This window comes from Mauremys reevesii, linkage group 10, assembly GCF_016161935.1.
Source record: "Mauremys reevesii isolate NIE-2019 linkage group 10, ASM1616193v1, whole genome shotgun sequence".
In the NCBI taxonomy this organism is placed as follows: Eukaryota; Metazoa; Chordata; order Testudines; family Geoemydidae; genus Mauremys; species Mauremys reevesii.
In genome coordinates this window covers 54684135-54699663 of record NC_052632.1, presented here as the reverse complement: position 1 = coordinate 54699663, position 15529 = coordinate 54684135, and positions in this window count along the sequence as shown.

Below are 15529 nucleotides of genomic sequence, written 5' to 3'. Positions count from 1 at the left end.
TGCAACGCAATTCCGCGTGAAAATCAAGGACCCCAGACAAGGCTACGAAAAAATCAAAGCGGCAAACGGACGCTACGGAGCCTGCCACCAGTGGCCCACCAGTGACCATGGACTCTGATGATGGGACAGTGTCGACGGACAGTTCCTCGATGATGTTCACGGACGGGGAAGATGAGGAAGGGTTTGTGGAGGACGAGGCAGGCGACAGCGCTTACAACGCTGGTTTCCCGGAGAGCCAGGATCTCTTCATCACCGTCACGGAGATCCCCTACCAACCCTCCCCGGCCATGAACCCGGATCCTGAATCAGGGGAAGGAGCAGTCGGTAAGTGCTTTAACCATGTTAACTTTTATTATTAATGTAACAGGAATCTTAAGTGTGTGAAAAGGAGATCTCTCTATATATGGGGATAGAACAGAAATCCTCCAGGGAGATCTCCACGAAGCTCTCCTGGGGTTACTCGAAAAGCATCAGCAGGAGGTTCCTGGGGAGAGCTGCCTTATTGGGTGCTCCGTGGTAGCACACTTTTCCGCGCGAGGCTTTCATTAATTACTCATGGAGGACTGCTTCCCCGAGCACGGCTGCATCGGGCCCTGGTTCGTGCTAGCTTTCACGCAGCATGCGCTCTCTATCTCCTTCAGTGACCGTCCTCAGGGTGATCTCGCTCGGAGACTCCTGCATCTATTTAGGGTAATTACTGTAATTTTACGCCTGGTCCAAAGTATGTTTAAAAAATCTCCAGACAGACGGCATAGCAGAGACTCAGCACACAGCTGCGTGACGAGCGTAACGGAAAGCCAAAGAATATAATGGACGCTCATGGAGGGAGGGGGGAATGAGGACGCAAGGTATCCCACAGTTCCTGCTGTCTCCGCTAAGCATTTGCATTCTTGGCTGAGCTCCAAATGCTTCTAGGGTCTAACACAGTGTCCGCGGTGGCTCAGGGCATAGCTCGGCAATTTACGCACCCCCCCCGCCCACCCCCAGAAGTGAAAGGGGAAACGGTCCTGTGTTGACTCTGTTACATGTCACCGTATCCGTAATGAATGCTGCAGATACATGCAATACTGCAGCACTGAACAACGATATCCTCACTCCCCCGCCGCCATGGGTGGCTGACGGTGAAGTACGACTGATATCCATCGTCATCCTCAGCCCATTGGCACATGGGGCAGTGCAAAAGGACTGGTAACCATGCGTACTAGCATCGGTTAGGTCAATCAAGGGCGCCTGGCCCTAATTTTTCCTGGTAGATGGTGCAGTATGGCTGGTAACCGTCCTCATCATAGCAACAGGGGGCTGAGCTTCATCAGCCCCCACCCTTCATGTGTAAAGAAAAGATTCAATTGCCCCTGGACTAGCAGCAGGATGATGGTCTCCTTCATCCACAGTAATTAATGTCCTGCCTGGACTATCATTGCAGCTGGAGGCTTCCTTCCACTCATTTCTCACAAACAAGTCCCTGTGTCTTATTCCTGCACTCTTTATGACTTCATCACACAAGTGGTGGGACAATGTTATGGTAGCCCAGGAAGGCTGCGGGAAGGCCGGAATGAGCAGGTGGGGTTGTTTCAGGATCACCCACTGTGAATAGCATTCAGCTCAAAATTTATGTATTATCGGACACAGAGCAGCTGTGCTCTCTGGTTCTATGATACAGAGGTTCTCTAGTACACTTGCCCATATTCTAGGCAGGACTGATTCTATTTTTAGATACCAAAAAGGAGGGATTGACTCAGGGAGTCATTCCCAATTTTGGCTTTTGCACCCCTGGCTGATCGGCCAGGGGCACTTATGACAGCACTAAATGGTGCAGTGCAAAAGGACAGGTAACCATGAGCATCTTATTACCATCTTCTTACCAATTCATGGTATGGTAGACGGTGCAGTATGCCTGGTAACCATCCCTGCTGTCATGCAAAAGCAAAAGCATGCTGCTGTGTAGCGCTGCTGGCCCGCCTCTGTCAGCGGCATCTAGTACACATACGGTGACATACACAAAAGGCAAAACAGGGTCCATGGTTGCCACGCTATGGCGTGTGGAAGGGTAATTCCGGGAAAAGGGGCTCGATAAGATTGTCTGCCGTTGCTTTCCCGGAGGAAGGATTGAATCGCGACATTTACCCAGAATTCATCGCGAAAATGATTTGTGCCCCACCAGGCACAGGGGTCTCAACACAGAATTCACAGAGACAGCCTAGACTCAGTTATTTGTTCGCAAAAATGTATCTTTGCAAGGAATTCACTCGCTGTTTCCCATCTCACAGCTTCCACTGTCTCCAGACCTGCCACAGCATCCACCTCGCAGAGGCTGGCAAAGATTAGGCAGAGAAAGAAAAAGACAAGGGACAAGATAGTCGATGAACGTATGGGCTGCTACCTAGCCAAGGCGGACCAGCAGAGCCAGTGGAGGGAGACTGTCTCTCAGTACCAGCGATCACACAGCGAACGGGAGGAGAGGTGGCATGAGGAACACAAGCAGGCGACTCAAACGCTGCTTGGACTAGTGAGGGAGCAAACGGACACGCTCCGGCGCCTTGTGGATGTTCTGCAGGACCGCAGGAGGACAGAGCCCCCCTGCAGTGTATCTTCAACCGCCTCCCCGCCACAAAGTCACATACCCCCCTCACCCAAAATAACCAGGAGGAGGGGCGCCCGGGGCCGTCAATACTGTCAGTGCACCCCAGCAGAGTGCTCAAGTACCCAAAAGCTCTCATACCCTACATTTTCAGAAGTCCTTCCCTTCCTGACTCACACAAGTCCCAATCCCAGTCCCATCACCTAACTGTCTACTTAAGTAATAAAAATACTTTGCTGTTAATTAATGTTTCCGATTTTTTTTTCACAGAAGACTGTGTTTCAATGGGGGGCGGGGGAAAGGGGGTTGTTAATTGCATAGGACAGTCACCTTTCCCACGGTACTGACACGGGGGAAGGATCAGCAGCGGGTCTCACACACAGTGCAGTCAGTAGGCACCATGGTCGGTATGGGAGGTGGTTTCCAGGTTCTGAGTGGGCGGTGGGGATGTGACTTTGTAGCGGGGGAGGGCGGTTACAGATCTTATACAGCGGTCCTTGTCCTGGACCGCAGAGTCACGCAGCAGAGGAATCTGTATCCGTCCTCCTCCGCCACAAGGTCACATATCCCCCCGCACACAGAATTCGAAAAAGAGGGATGGCAGGCTCCGTTGAAAGAAGCATTCCAGCACTGCGGACCGCTGTAGGAGCAGGAGCCTGTCATTTCTTGAGTTTAGAGGCGGTCTTTACATCAGCGCACACCCTACCCAACACAGTCTGCGTCCCAGTGTCAAGCCTTTAACGAAAAGTCATGAATAAAGAAACCTCTCTTAAGTAACAGTGTGACATGTATTTTATTTTTACATGTGTGTTGGAAGTGGGGGAAACGGGGTGAACGGGGTATGTAACCGAAGAGGAGAGTCAACAGTAACTGGGTAAAGAAACAGGGGCACGTTCAGCTTCTCTGTAAAAAAACTGATCAGCCACAGGTCACGCTGCTCGCTGATCGCTGGGATTAGAAGAGTTCCTTGTCGCTGTCCCAGGCGCCTGTATAGGGCTTCATGAGCAAGTGCATTAGCGGGCAGGCTGGGTCACCTAGGATGACTATAGGCGTCTGCACATCCCCAACAGTTATTTCGTGGTGCGGGAAGAAACTACCTTCCTGCAGGCGTATGCGCAGCCCACAGTTCCTGAGGACACACGCATGACGAACCTTGCCCGGCCACCCGACATTCATGTTGGTAAAACGTCCCCTATGGTCCCCCAGTGCTTGCAGCACCATTGAAAAGTAGCCCAATTGCTCAGCAGCTGACTGTGGAAGAGGTGGACGATAAAGTGCGAGGAGGAGAAAACGGCGATGATAGCAGCGGGCTCCATGCTTGCAGTGATGTGGCGTCCGCGCTATCACTGACCAGAACAGTGCACGAAGAGATTGCCCGCAGGCGCTTTAAGGGAGGGAGGGAGGGATGGCGTGATTGACGGTTCAATGACGACAGTTACCCAAAACCACCCTCGACACATTTCTCCCCCCAGCAGGCATTGGGGGCTCTACCCAGCATTCCAATGGGCAGCGGGGACTGCGGGAACTGTGGGATAGCTTCCCACAGTGCACCGCTTCCAAAGTCGACGCCAGCCCCATTAATGTGGACTCAGAAATTCGAATTACTGTATTTAGTGTGGATACACAAATTCGACTTCATACGGTCGAATCCACAAATTCGACTTAAGTAGATTCGAAATAGTCTTGTAGTGTAGACAAGGCCTAGCTATCTAAAGTAATTGTTTAGCCCCCCCTTACTGCCATATCAGAGTGCCTGACAACATCCCTTGTGAACTATTATTCTCATTGTACCAATGAGGAAGTGAGGCACAGAGAGGCCAGAGGCAAAGTGACTTGCCCAGGGTCACGCAGGAAGTCTGTGAGGGAGCAGGGATTTGAAGTCAGGTCTCCCAAGTGCTGGGCTAACCCCCTAAGCCCTGGGCCATCCCTCTTCTCACATGAGCTGTTTACATCAACATGGAAAGCAGACAAAACTGACAAGTTCTATAGCCTCCATGACCAAAACATCAGTCCGGAGGTGCCCCAAATTCCACCCAGTCTAAGCATAACCAAGCAGGAGAGCTGTGCAGTGAGGAATTGTCAGGTCAGCCAGAGCACTGGTGGGCTGGATGCTGAGGTTTCAGGAGCACTTGCCCTTTGTTCGATGGCAGGTTGCCTCTGTTGGCTGCCTGGGGTCACAGATCTTTTGCCAAGTGGATGGTATCCCCTGGGCTTTAACTTTGTATTTTCTTTTCATATGAACCACCGTACCTCTGAGCCAGGGGAAAACCACTGTTTATGTAGGACTTGGGGGAAACCAATCTGATTTGTTTTCTTTCAGCTGGTGGGTGGTTGCTTAAATTGCTGTTGCAGAGGTGGGTTGTTGGGGATGTTTTCCTCTTGGGATCTGTTTGGACATGTAGTTTCTTAACCATTTATGGTTTCATAGTGTCATTGTCAGAACTGCTGTTTGGTTCTGCTGCTATTTTTATTTCATGGTCTTTTGTCCATCCACAGGGCTATGCAAATATCCCTGGTCACAGACAGATGTTCCTGTCTTGCATGACACACTCACATTTGTATGTAGCATTGTTGTTGCCATGTCAGTTGCAGGATATTAGAGAGACAAGATGGGTGTGGTAATATCTTCTATAGGACCAACATCTGTTGGTGAGAGAGACAAGCTTTCAAGCAAGATGAGCTCTGTGTGGCCTGAAAGCTTGTCTCTCTCACCAACAGATGTTGATCCTATAGAAGATATTGCCTCACTCACTTATTTGGCAGTCCTGTCATGCCTGATCTTCTTAGGTAAAAGGGCTCACATAACATGAAAAAAATGAGAGAGAGATTCCCCAGCAAAATGCCCTGTAGCACAAGGGAAGGGGAACTGGAAACTAGGATGCTATAAGTTTTAGGATCATTTCTTCCACAAAGCCACTGTTAATATTTCTGCGCTTCTCAGCTTTTATTGCTCAGCAAGGCCTTATACTCCTTATCTGGGTATAATAACCAGGTCTCTAATATGACAGATTCATATTTCATCTCTTTAGCACCACTGCCTATTTTAGCACTCGTGTCATGGGAGACTAAAGAGAAAAGGACGTGACGCTTAATAAATATTGTTTGTCACTTTGTTCCCTTTGACATCAGGCCACTCCTGTTCTGGAAGTGGGTCACTCACCTATGAAACCCACAGTCCATTAAACTTTCACTCCTAGTGAGTAGCAGTGCTGGTCAAGAAACACCACATCACTGGAGGAGACCCAGGATCTGCACCCTATAATGGTGAGGGGTGGCTCCAAGCCAAAACTGTGGAGGTGAAATCCAGGACTTTGTGGTGCTGTTTGCCCTGCAACAGAGTTAAATTCATAAATTTCTCTGTTTTTTCCCCCTGGATATTACAATTTGAAGTACAACAGCTATGCAGTGGTAAACTCTGCTGTTTGGAGCCAGTGCTCCTCTCTGATAAGAACACAGAGAAGCATATGGGCACTCCACTTTCTGAAACCCTAGCAGGACAGGCTATATGAAGGGGACAAGACAAGGTGTGGGGGCGGGGGAGTTAGCCAAGAATTGTTTATGCCAAGGACTGAGGTTAGCTGAAAGTTGTTTTGATGCTCCAATGGTGGCTGTTTGTTTGCTTTACAGACTGCTTTTTCTTACCAAAGCCTAGTTTACCCCTTAAAAACTTAGGTCAACCTAGCTATATTGCTCAGGGCTGTGAAAAATTTGCTGCCCTGTGCAACGTAGCTAGGTCAACCTAACCCGCACTGTAGACACTGCTAGGTGGATGGAAAAATTCTTCCATTGACCTAACTACCACCTCTTGAGGGGGCTGATTTACTACAGAGATAGAAAAAACCCTTCCATCACTTCAATGGCTACGCTACAGTAGCGTAGCTGTACCAGAACTTGTAGTGTTGACACATGCTGAGATCTGATGAGCTCCCTGAGACCTGAGTCAAATAAGAGAAAAGTACAGATAGCATGGTAAGCTCAAGACACATGCATGACAATTCTGGCTAGAATCTGGGATGCCAGAGGACCAGCCCCAGTCTGGGCTTTGGAAACTCCCCAACATGAAAGGAATTCCCAGAGCCCAGAACTGCACTAATGCTCAGGATTGTGAATGAAAGGGACAAGTGCTCTGCTGTTTGAGCTGGGTATAACCCATGTACGTGTTTTGGTGGGATGGGGCAGGGGCCCTTTCATTCTATCTGCTTGTAAAAGGTGACGTAGACCTCGGGGGCTATAGAAATAGCAAACCTGCTCTACAGCACCTAGCACAATGGGGTCCTAGTACAAAGAATTAATCATGTATTTTTGTGAGATTCGGCAGAAGCATGTCTGGCATTTGATGCTGACAGCTAGAGCTGGTCCAATAATGGGAGAGGATGTTCATGACCCTTGGTAGCTGGAGCCAACTTGCACTTCATTGCTACTTTTTTGTTTGGTGTTTCCCTGCTCATTTGGATGAGCAGTTTCTGTTCATGTGAATGTTTGTGGAAGTGCTGCTATTGCTCTTTCGGATGTGGCTATTCATGCATAAACAAGTGTATTCACACATGATCAGGGCGGTTTGTGCCAAAAATGCTGACGTGCTCACACCCCAAGCACAACATGAAATGGAGACCCCTGGATTGCAATTCACGCACTTGAGAGGAATATGTGGGGTAGTGTGTTTTGTATCTAGGATACAGAGCAATTCCTGAGAGGCCCTAGCCAGCATCCTGGCACTCAGGCAATGACGACTGGGAGCAGTACCAGAAAATGAGAGCAGTAAGTTCAGTAACACATGCACTTGTTAGATATATGAAATCAGGGGCGGCTCTATGTATTTTGACGCCCCAAGCACGGCAGTCAGGCGGCTTTCGGCGGCATGCCTGCGGGAGGTCCACTGGTCCCGTGCCTTCGGTGTACCTGCCACCAAATTGCCGCCGAAGCTGCAGGACCGGCAGACCTCTTGCAGGCATGCCGCCGAAGGCAGCCTGACTGCTGCCCTCATGGCGACTGGCAGGCCACCCCACATGGCTTGCCACCACAGGCACGTGCTTGGTGCTCTGGTGCCTGGAGCCGCCCCTGTATGAAATACAGCTGTTCACGGCATGGGACACAGACCTGGCACTAACACCAATAAACAAGGGCACATAAGCATCCCCTTCCCAAACAGCACTGTGCATGTCCACCTGATTAGTAATTGGGAAGAGTGCACAGTAAATGATAGCATAACATAAAATGGAGACAGATGGGTTTGGTCTTCTATTTGGTGGACAAATGAAATGTGTGCGCGCGCGCACGTGTGTGCATGTTACAGGGCATGGGAGAACACACAGCAACCTGCAAAAATCCCTGGTCAGAGCTCTGGGATTCATGTATTTAAACGAGTCAGGCAAGGACCTTCCATAACCTTTGCAAATAGGCTCCTGTATGCACATGTACTTAGTGTCAGAATGACAGTAGAAAAGTGAATATAAATGTCATCCATAGATTTTATTTTTTAAAAGGCCAGTGGGACTATCGTGATCATCTAGTCCAACTTTGGTATAACACAGGCTATAAAGGTCAGACTAGATGATCATAATGGTACCTTCTGGCCTTAAAAGCTGTGACTCCATTATACAGCCTACAAAGATATTCTTTGTTGTGCAAAATTGGTAATGACTACATTTAAGTAGCTGAACAAGGAGACATTCAATGAAATTAAAGGGTGACAAATGTAAAACTGATAAAGAACATAACATAAGAACATAAGAATGGCCATACTGGGTCAGACCAAAGGTCCATCCAGCCCAGTATCCTGTCTACCAACAGTGACCAATGCCAGGTGCCCCAGAGGGAGTGAACCTAACAGGTAATGATCAAGGGATCTCTCTCCTGACATCCATCTCCACCCTCTGACAAACAGAGGCTAGGGACATCATTCATTACCCATCCTGGCTAATAGCCATTAATGGACTTAACCTCCATGAATTTATCTAGTTCTCTTTTAAACCCTGTTATAGTCCTAGCCTTCACAACCTCCTCAGGTAAGGAGTTCCACAGGTTGACTGTGCGCTGTGTGAAGAAGAACTTCCTTTTATTTGTTTTAAACCTGCTGCCCATTAATTTCATTTGGTGGCCCCTAGTTCTTATATTAGGGGAACAAGTAAATAACTTTTCCTTATTCACTTTCTCCACACCACTCATGATTTTATAAACCTCTATCATATCCCCCTTTAGTATCCTCTTTTCCAAGATGAAAAGTCCTAGCCTCTTTAATCTCTCCTCATATGGGACCCATTCCAAACCCCTCATCATTTTAGGTGCCCTTCTCTGAACTTTTTCTAATGCCAGTATATCTTTTTTGAGATGAGACCACATCTGTATGCAATATTCAAGATGTGGGCGTACCATGGATTTATATAATTTTTCCATCCACCTAGCAGTGTGTACAGTGGGGGTTAGGTTAAGATAGTTAAGACCAAAGCAGACTGGGAAGAACTTCAAAAAGATCTAACAAAACTAAGTGATTGGGCAACAAAATGGCAAATTAAATTTAGCTACAACTAATCAGGAAAGAGATCTTGGAGTCATCGTGGATAGTTCTCTGAAGACGTCCATGCAGTGTGCTGCGGCAGTCAAAAAAGCAAACAGGATGTTAGGAATCATTCAAAAAGGGATAGAGAATAAGACGGAGAATATATTCCTACCCTTTGTTCCCTGTCTTTTAACCAGTTCTCAATCCATGAAAGGATCTTCCCTCTTATCCCATGGCAACTTAATTTATGTAAGAGCATTTGGTGAGGGACCTTGTCAGGGCTACATTGCTCAAAGGCTTTCTGGAACTCTAATTACACTATGTCCACTGGATCCCCTCGTCCACATGTTTGTTGACCCCTTCAAAGAACTCTAATAGATTAGTACAGTGTTTCCCAAACTTGGGACACCGCTTGTGTAAGGAAAGCCCATGGCGGGCCGGGACAGTTTGTTTACCAGCCGCTTCTGCAGTTCTGGCTGATCGCGGTTCTCACTGGCCGCAGTTCACTGCTCCAGGCCAATGGGAGCTGCTGGAAGTGGCGTGGGCCGAGGGACATACTGGCCGCTGCTTCCAGCAGCTCCCATTGGCCTGGAGCAGTGAATCGCAGCCAGTGGGAGCTGCGATCGGCCAGACCTGCGGACGCGGCAGGTAAACAAACTGGCCCGCCAGGGGCTTTCCCTATGCAAGTGGCACACCAAGTTTGGGAAACACTGGATTAGTAAGACATGATTTCCCTTTACAGAAACCATGTTGACTTTTGCCCAACAATTTATGTTCTTCTATGTATCTGACAATTTTATTCTTTACTATTGTTTCAGCTAATTTGCCCGGTACTGACGTTAGACTTACCGGTCTGTAATTGCCGGGATCACCTCGAGAGCCCTTTTTAAATATTGGCGTTACATTAGCTAACTTCCAGTCATTGGGTACAAAAGCCAATTTAAAGGACAAGTTACAAACCATAGTTAATAGTTCTGCAATTTCACATTTGAGTTCTTTCAGAACTCTTGGGTGAATGCCATCTGGTCCCAGTGACTTGTTACTGTTAAGTTTATCAATTGATTCCAAAACCTCCTCTAGTGACACTTCAATCTGTGACAATTCCTCAGATTTGTCACCTACAAAGGATTGCTCAGGTTTGGGAATCTCTCTAACATCCTCAGCCATGAAGACTGAAGCAAATAATTCATTTACTTTCTCCGCAATGACTTTATCGTCTTTAAGTGCTCCTTTTGTATCTCGATCATCCAGGGGCCCCACTGGTTGTTTAGCAGGCTTCCTGCTTCTGATGTACTTAAACATTTTGTTATTACCGTTGGAGTTTTTGGCTAGCTGTTCTTCAAACTCCTTTTTGGCTTTTCTTATTACATTTTTACACTTAATTAGGCAGTGTTTACGCTCCTTTCTATTTACCTCACTAGGGTTTGACTTCCATTTTTTACAAGATGCCTTTTTATCTCTCATGGCTACTTTTACATGGTTGTTAAGCCACAGTGGCTCTTTTTTAGTTCTTTTACTGTGTTTTTTTAATTTGGGGTATACATTTAAGTTGGGCCTCTATTATGGTGTCTTTGAAAAGTGTCCATGCAGCTTGCAGGGATTTCACTCTAGTCACTGTACCTTTTAATTTCTGTTTAAACTAACTAAAAGGAAATAACTTACGTACGATCCATAAGTTTCCTGTGAAACTCATTGCCACAAGATGTCATTGAGACCAAGAGCTCAAAGGGTTTAAGAAAAAAAAAGTTATCCATAGACATGTCCAGTCCAAGAATATCCAGAGTTATTAATGGCCATGAGAAGCAAGGCCCTACACTCAACTTGATGGCATTTCTGTGTCTGTAATACGATAACTGAAATACACATGTGACCAATTCCAAAATTTTGGGGGAACATTCTAGGTATCAATGGGAAGAACCCTTATTGATTTTGGTGAAAACTGGCAAATAAGAAAAGCCAAATTTACACTACAAATCAGGCCACAGAATGTCCATTTGGTGCTTCAGGCGAACAGAGATGACTAGTTGGGGTGTGGGGCACTTGTACAGGGCCCATCGCTGTAGTGCCTTGCTTTCTCTGGGCAGACTTGACACTCATCATTGTATAGCAAATATGAATGAGTTTGGACGCATTCTGGTGCAGATAAGGGGACCTGCGGATGTACCCATGTGCTGAGGTGTGGCGTCATTGTTATCCTATCAAGGGGGAGTTTCTATTCTATTCCTTCCCCAGCTAGTGTTAATGAATCCAGGCCTGAGTAACTGTATCACCACCAGGAACAAACCCAACGCCAGTTTGGATGCCTGGAGACCCATTCCAACCTCTCTGCAGCTTCCAGAAGGTGGGGATCACTGAGATGGGGGGAAGTAGCTTACCAAACAGATCACAATGTGCACCCTTTGACAGAGGATTAAAGGCTTTACAGATCCAATAGACCCAGCAGCCATACTGCACTTTTGAGATGAGGGCTGGGAATGAATTCTGACAGAAGCAGTAATGCCTGCATAAGCAGATTGTGGAAAGAATTCAAAATTATTCCAGCAGCCCAGACACCAGAGACAGGGGGGGACTCTGGTCTGTGCTCAAGGACATGGAGATGCATTTGCACTGTGTGTTTCATTGAAAGGCTGTGTGAGTGCTCCATGCAGGGGCGGCTCTATAAATTACGGCGCCCCAAGCAGGGCGGCGCGGGCAGAACTGTCTGCGGAGGGTGCGCTGGTTTGCGGCTCCGGTGGAGCATCCACAGGCATGCCTGTGGGAGCTCCGTCCGAGCCGCGGGACCAGCGCACCCACCGCAGTCATGCCTGCGGGAGCTCAAGCGGAGCCGCGGGAAGAGGGGACCCTCCGCAGTCATGACTGCGGAAGGTCCGCCGGAGCCAAATGCCACCCTGCCCCGACAATGCCGCCCCACGCGCCTGCTTGGCGTGCTGGGGTCTGGAGCCGGCCCTGGCTCCATGGGGCAGATTCATAGGTTTCAAGGCCAGAAGGGATCACTGTGATCATCTAGTCTGACCTCCCATAAGACACAGGTCAGAGAACTGCCCCAAAATAATTCCCAGAGAAGATTTTAGAAAAACATCCAATCTTGATTTAAAAAAAATTCACCAGTAATGGAGACTCCACCACACCTTTTGTTAAATTGTTCCAATGGTTAATTACTCTCACTATTAAAAACGTATGCCTCATTTCCAGAATGAATTCGTCTGCCACTGGATCATGTTATACCTTTACCTGCTAAGTCGAAGACCCCATTATTACATGTTTGTTCCCTATGTTACTTATAGACTGATCAAGTCACTCCTTAACCATATCTTTGTTAAGGTAAATAGATTGAGCTCCCTGAGCCTATTACTATAAGACAGGTTTTCTAATCCTTTAATCATTCTCAGGACCTACTCTGAACCCTCTCCAATTTATGAACATGCTTCTTGACACAGTATTCCATCAGCAGTGGTCACACCAGTGCCAAATACAGAAGTAAAATAACTCTCCACTTTTAGTTGAGATCCTCCAGTTTATGCATTCCAGGATCACATTAGCTCTTTTGGCCAAAGCATCACACTGGAAGCTCCTGGTTCAGCTGATTTTCCACCACAACCCCCAAATCTTTTTCAAAGTCCCTGCTTCCCAGGATATAGAGCTCCCCATCCTGAGCATGGCTGACATTCTTTGTTCTAAATGTATATATTTACATATAGCCATATTAAAACGTATTTGCCTCCAATATGTTACACACGCTCAGATGTTAATAACTAGTTTGCATATACAACCATTGTGCGTGGTGAACTGAGGGGGTGTTGTCTCCCCACCCCAGGAGTCTGCCTGTGGTTTGTCTGATACAGACTCAGAGTGGAGATTTTAAAGGGAAAATTCTTCCCGCCCTCCCCACCACCTGGAGAAAGGAACAACACAGAGTACATTCTCAGTACAAGTACTCAATGATCCCCTTTAGAAAGGCAGCCATGCTGAAGGATTCATTGGCATCAGTCCAGCCAAATATGTGTTTCTAACCCCCCTAGAGAAATATTTACAGAAAGAGTCAGGTCAATGTAGCCAAGAATTCACATTTCACAAAGTCTCTGAACACTTGTTTACAGTACCTGGGGGTTGTGGTCTCTTGGGATAACTCCCAGATGGGGAATTTTCTTTCATAATAGAAGCTGCCACTCAGCCTGTAAGAGTATGATTTAACTGTTTCTCCGCTGGCCCCTGCAGCAGGTATGTTGGGTGAACGGCACCTGCTGAGACACTGGCAGCCTGCTAGAAGCACCAGTAGTATAGTTTTCCGGTGAGCCTGAAGCTAGGCTGCCCTCAGGGAAGATGGGAACCCTGTGTGCTCTGTGGTTAGAAAAGTGCCAGGATTTTAGGGTTCCAGGAAATATGGGGAGCAGGAGGGAGGTTGTGAGGAATGTTGGGCTCTGGGAGGGCAGTTGGTGCAGAAAAATGAAGGGACCGGAGGGAGATGCAGGTGAATAGGAATGGCAGAAATGAAGAATATGAGGGGGGAAAAGAGGGAGAACTCAAAGAGCTTACCAAGATTGCAAGCTTTGGGGTCCAGGACTACCTTTTCATTATATGTGTGAACAGAGCCAGGTGCAATGGGGGCCAGACCTGACTGCAACTTTAGCCACTATTGCAACCGTAATAAACTAACAACATAGAGTAAGCGACACTGGGGGCTGGTGGGGAACAGGATATATGGGGGAGTGTGTAGGTACAGGAGGGAGGCAGACAGGACAGTGATGCAGGAAGGTGGGGCACGGGGCTAGAATGGCATCTCCCCAATCCAGGGGCTGGGAGGGACTTAGTGGAGCGACCAGGGCAGAGCTGGCAGGAAGGCTCCCAGGTTTGCGGGTGCATTGTGACCCTGAGATGCTCACAGGTAGTTTGAGGGCAGGTGGATCCCCTGAAAGGCTCAGAGACCAGACAGCAATTTAACCCCCACCCCAACATAGTATTGTGTAAACTCTCCTGACTTTGGGGGGGTGACTCATGACACGATGCCCCAGGCTGGCAACTCTGCTGGGAGGGGTAGGCAACACCCCTGGAGAGGGAGGTTCATTGGTGTCAATGTACAGGGCCCCAACTGGCCTGCTCATTATTTTTCCTGTTCACCAGTGGAAGGCCCACCCTCTGCAGTGACTAAGGGTGTGTCTACCTTGCAATTCCCAGTGCTGGCCTATGCCAAGTGAGTCAGGCTTGTGGGGTCTGGGGGCTAAGGGGCGGTTTAATTGCTGCATAGATGTTTGGGTTCAGGTTGTAGCCCGAGCTCTGGGGCTCTTCCACCCCATAGGGTCTTAGAGCCTGGGCTCCAACCCAAGCCCAAACGTCTACACTGCAGTTAAACAGCCCCTTAGCCCGAGCCCTGCAAGCCCATGGAAGCTTGCATGAGACCAGCCGTGGGTTCTTAATTACAGTGTAGACATCTGGGGGCAGTCACTGGGGGCAGCAGCTGCTCCTACTGGCAGCAATCCTAAACCCAGAGAGGCAGGGGGCATGCTTGGGTCACCCTAATAATCTAGTGTGGCAAGGGTGTAGAGAATCATAGCTAGATGGGGGCTGAGCCCCCCACCCTAGTCCACCCCCTGGGCACTGGGGCAAAGGCTCTTCACACACGCATGGACAGAGCTGGGATTGGGTGGGGGGGGGGAATTTTTCATGCAAAACAATTTTTTGCTGAAAAATGCCAATTTGGGTCGACCTAAACCTTTCATGAGTTGGTGTTGATATTGCCAAATTATTATGGTCAACAACAACAACAAAAAAACCACCACCACCACCCTGCAAAAATCTGAAAAAAATTCACTTTTCAATTCAAAATTTACTTCAGTTTCATTTAAAAGATTCTTAAAAGGTTAAAAAGTCAAAAATGAAGCAAATGTTTTGTTTTGGGTTGGACAAAAAGTTTTATTTGGCCTGAAACAATTTAAAAAAAAAATACTTACTTGGTTTGCCACAAAAACTTTAAAAAAAAGTCTGTAAAAGCAGTAAAGAATCCTATGGCACCTTATAGACTAACAGACATTTTGGAGCATGAGCTTTCGTGGGTGAATACCCACTTCGGCGGATACAAGCCACGAAAGCTCATGCTCCAAAATGTCTGTTAGTCTATAAGGTGCCACAGGATTCTTTGCTGCTTTTACAGATCCAGACTAACACGGCTACTCCTCTGATACTTAAAAAAAAGTCTGTTTCAGGTCAATCTGATAGATTTCAGTTAACTGGCCACACAAAAAAAACCCCAAAAAACAAAACCTCAGGTACTGGTACAGCTCCCTCATGAGTACACAGCTGGACCCAAGGGGAGCTGGGACCCAAAGGGAGCTGGGGCTCAAGGGAGACCCATTCAAAGGAGCTGGCAGAAGGATGCGGGTCCTGCAGGGAACCCAGCAGGCTGGTAACTAACCCCCAGGCCAGAATATGAGGCTCCTCTCTCCCTCAGCCTGCTGACACTG